We start from the raw sequence: 4,895 nt of genomic DNA on the forward strand, positions 1-4,895 counted from the left end.
TTAAAGTTGCATACCTGGTAGGATAAAGGTATGTGGGAGTACAATCCTCCTATTTAACATAGGACTAGTATCTCCGAGTCACTTGAAGAATGATATGCCCAAAATGGATTTAAACCCGCTAGTATACGAGGTCAAGTTATAATATATCCGGTAAGATCGAAGTCGATCCTCAAGGACAAGTAACTTTGCTTTAAATCTAGAATTTAACCCTTTTCGTAAAATTCAGTTTGTTTGAAAATGATTTTAATAATAAAACAATAATAGACTAAACAAGAATGAAACAAGACGAGAAAAGATCTAGAATTTTAGAATCCAATATAACAGTTCACATTATAAAAGACAAGCAATTAATCAACTAAACTTCTTTTGTTATAACTTGAAATTTAATATTATAAACTATTTAAATTCCTAAAGATATTCTTGATAAACCCATTTTATAATCATGTATAAGACAATTAATAGACATTAAAGCACAATCAAAAGATTTAATCAATCGATAACATGTCTCAAAAAATCAAATATAGGTTTCATTTACAACCTTAGATGAAGAATTAGCTATACAAGAAATTTAAGGAAATATTCATTGAAATTACAAAGTAAATAAAGTTACAAAAGGAAAAGAAATCGCCAAAGGGGATCTAAATCGATAGCCCCATGTGTCTACATATTGTCCAATTCTTGCTCCAAATATATTCACGGATACTCCCAAAATCCAAGTGATAGCATCTTTTGTTGTTTGAGAAAATGAGTGAAAAGAGATCAAGGAAGAAATGGGAAAGGAAGTTATGGAGAAATAGGTTGTAGAAAAGAAATGGGTTATTTCCCAAATAACCCCTAACTTTATGACCAACTTCCTTCCTAGCCCCCTACTTTAAAAAAATACCCAGATGGCCCCCTTTTTCAGTTACCGTTAAAAGTCTGTTAACTAGTCACCACTTCTGTCTCCTCCATCTCATCACCTCTCTCTGCCACTTCTTGCCACCTCATTGTCTTCACCGACGAAGGTCGTCGGCCAATTTTCCGACCGGCGACCTTCAAACATTAAAAAAAACTTTTTTCTATCTCCTCTTCTTCTTCCTCTCTCTTCTCTCTCTTGTTCTCTCTCTCTCTAACTAATCTCTCTCTCTCTCTCTCCAATATCTCTCTAAATAAACAAGCAAATATAAAGATAGTGATAGTAAAGAAGAACAATGGAGTAGTTATTATAGCTCACTCACTCTGGAAGCTTTCCGGATCGAAAAACAGCGAATTTCGAAACTTGTGAATAAGAATAACTAATCCCATTCTCCTTCAAGAATTCTTCAAGCAATTTCTTAACTTCATCAGGATCTTCACTTTCACATTCAAGATCATAACTAGTACCAAAATCATACTGAGTTTCATCCAACTTTAATTTCAAACCTTTCCAATCATAAACATTTCTAACATTTCTAAACCCACCTAAACAAACAAACCCATTTTCACTAACAATACCAAATTCATCTTTACCCTTTACAAAACCCTAGAATTATCAATTAACCCAAGTCTCCATGGTTCAACAACACAAACCCTAGCAATAGCTGGATCAATTTCCTCTTCATCTTCTTCAACACGACTAACTCCATTGATAAGTACAACTTAAGCTTTCAAAGAAACAACACAGAGTGAATCATTATTGTAGAATCGTAATCGAAGAGCAGCTCCTTTTGATGAAAGTTCAGAATTTGTACCATGCAAAAAAATGTTTTCCTGAAGATGGGTTTTGAGATGGAAAAGAGAGAGAAGATCTGATAGGTTGTGAAGAGTTTTTTAATCTGGTAAACGAAGCTTTACTTCAACTTCCATTGATATGGATTAAGGTTTTCTATGGTTTTGGGTGATTAAGAAGAGAAACCGATTCGTTAATTGGGGTTTATTAGAAGGATCTTTGTTACGATCTAATTGGTGAAGAATAAATGAAGCGCCGGTGGGATTAGTTAGAGAGAGAGATCGATCTTAGCATTGAATCTTGGTATGGTTTCTGCTGAGGTAACTTGGATTTTGGATTTTCTTTAGTTTTGATTGGGGAAAGACATCGATCGCCAGAAATTGATTGTTTTTTATTGGGGAAAGACATCCAATCTCTCTCTTTAACTAATCTCTCTCTCTCTAACTAATCTCTCTCATCTCTCTCTAACAAACCAGAAGGTCTGAAAAATTAGAGAGAGAGAGATTTGTTAGAGAGAAAGATTGGGGAGAGAAAGGTTAGTTAGAGAGAGAGAGAGAGAACAGAAGAGAGAAAAGAGAAGAAGAAGAAGAAGAAGAAGAGGAGAGACTATTTTTTTTAATGTTTGAAGGTTGTCGGCCGAAAAATTGGTCGGTCGGCGACCTTCGCCGGTGAAGACGATGGGGTGGCAAGAAGATAAGGTGGCAGAGAGAGGTGATGGGAAGGATGAGAAAGAAGTGATGACTAGTTAACGGACTTTTAACGGTAACTGAGAAAGGGGGTCATCTGAGTATTTTTTATAAAGTAGGGGGCTAGGCAGGAAGTTGGTCATAAAGTTGGGGGCTATTTGGGAAATAACCCAAAAGAAATGGTAGAGAAATTATATAGATTAGAGAATTAGACCAAAAAATTGAGAGAAAAATAGATGAAATTTAGGGTTAGAAGAAAAGAAATATGAGCATAATAGATTTAATAACAGAAAGAAGACTAGAAGTAAGAGAAATGAAAGGGTTTGGAAGAGATGGGTAAGAAAAAAGAAGAAGAAGAGATAGATAAGAATGAGAGGACTTGGTAAGTATTGATAGGCAATAAAGGTTAGGATTTAGGGAGGAAACAGAAACTTCCAGTTACTTTTGGAACAAGAAATGACACTTGTTAGAATCATTGAGAAAGAATTAAGAGCAAATTTGGAATTTCATAAAACCCTAATTAAAACCCTACAAAGCTCTCTGGTGGCCGAGAATAAAGGGAGAGAAATCGAGGGCTATAATGCACTCTGGAGCATGGTCATATGGTGAGACGCATTTCTGGCCGTCCAATGAGGGAAATCATGGATCTGGGTCATGGGTGTGGGATCACGGATGCTATGTTGAAACGAGATGCATAGCAACACATATATGAAACACGAGTGAAAGTGTAACCAGGAACAACGAATTATGTGAGATGCATACATGGAGCCTCTGGATGACGCTTATTAGTACAGATTCAACAGGCACCATTAGATCAGGGAAGACGCAGATTTGTAAAGTGATCGTGTGAGGGAATACCGAAGCTAAGTTGTTTTGCGTCCTACTGAAATACGCCTTTAGGCAAAAGCTCGGTGATTCGCGATGTACTCTATTAAGTTGTTACTGTTAGAGAATAGAGAGTATATGAGGTACCTTGAATGAATAGTCCCACATTAGATGGGCTAATATTAGTGTTCTCTTATAGAGCCTATATAAAGGCTTCAAGTGTAATAGCTAAAATATGAAAATCAAAATCAATACTCTCCTTCCTCCTATATTACCTTCTATCATGGTATCAAGAACATTTTTACTCTAACGAGTTCGATCCTAGGGTTTCCGACTAACCGGCGGCGGTAGCTCCGTCAATGACTACCGTCTGCCGGAATATCATCGGTTTAGTTATCTAGTTTACTTTTTCTATCCAAATAAATTATATTATTATTTTAGTAGTTAAGTTTTAGTTTCAAAGATTTTTTATTCTTTATGTAAGTCTTCAACAATGTATGGTTTTCACCATTAAAAGTTTGAAGGTTTGAAGATCAATTTCTAACTCTTAAATATATTTATCCTTACTTGTTAATAGTAGGAGATGAAGATCTAAAAGAGTAACGCAAACAACTATTTTTGTTCAACTTTCATGGTGGTCATCTTTTCAAACCCACAATGTCAAAAACCAAAGTCTACTTCATGCACTCCTTCTTCTTGGTGGTTGTTTTTCACAAATGTTGTTCTTCTTCTTCTTCAAGAAAACTCAAAATCAACAATAGAACCATGTTCAAACTCAGATTCTTGTAATGGCTTCTTTCTCATCTCTCTCTAACCTATAACCCACTTTTTCTCTATCAAATTGGAGTACAGTGAAATTGCTTTACTCCTCCATTCACTTTTTACTTCTCCATCAAATATTGGCTAGAATAACCTATAACCACAACTCTCTATCCTCCTTTCTTCTTTTGTTCCTTACTTGTAATTCTAGTCTTGGCATCACTTCTCTTTTCATCTATCATTACTCTTATTTCAGTTATTTTTTCATCTTCTTTTCTCTTATTATCTTTCTTGTATTACTTATTCTCCTCCCAAATACCAAATCTCAACACCCATCGGTTTCATAATGGTGGAAAACTACTGAAAAATACTACCATTTAACTTCAAACAAGAAATCAGTTCAAGTTATTATTCATTGGGGTAAACAAATACTTGACGGGAAAATACTCGTCGGATGTAGTACCCATGGAGGTAGATCAGTTTATGGTGGTAGATCAAAGAAGAAAGGTGGAAGGACAACTAGTGTTCTTGAATCAGAGAAAGAAGAAAGTGAAATGGACCTAGAGTTTCAACTTCTTTTCCTCAGCATGTGGTTGCCCATAAAATTTTGAATGACTAAGTTCAAAGTTGCCTCTCAAAATTGGTACTCTAAACTCTCCTGGTGCCCATAAATTGATGTGATGTTGTGTCGTGATGTGTTCAAGTGTGCCTCTAAAATCCTCTCCCAAACTTTGGTCATAGAAATCTTTTTCATTCTTTACCTTTCTCACTCTAAATTTCTCACAAATCTTTCTTCTTAAAGCCTAATTGGGCCAAGTAATCAATGCTTTTTCTTCTCTCTTTCTCATGTCCAAGTGGATCGAGCTATTAAGTTTTTCTCTTTCTCAAGCCCAAGTGGGCCAAGTTATTAAGCTTTTTTCTTTCTCAAGCCCAAGTGG

General features: G+C 35.6%; 1 pseudogene; it reads right to left on the reverse strand.

Moving 5' to 3' along the window:
• Window positions 1–1,212: 1,212 nt before the first annotated feature.
• LOC147567206 (triphosphate tunnel metalloenzyme 3 pseudogene) lies at window positions 1,213–1,824 on the reverse strand (annotated as a pseudogene).
• Window positions 1,825–4,895: the final 3,071 nt, after the last annotated feature.

This window comes from Eschscholzia californica, unplaced genomic scaffold (assembly GCF_041429995.1).
Source record: "Eschscholzia californica isolate CP2 unplaced genomic scaffold, dmEscCali1.0.p SCAF_1, whole genome shotgun sequence".
Taxonomy (NCBI): Eukaryota; Viridiplantae; Streptophyta; class Magnoliopsida; order Ranunculales; family Papaveraceae; genus Eschscholzia; species Eschscholzia californica.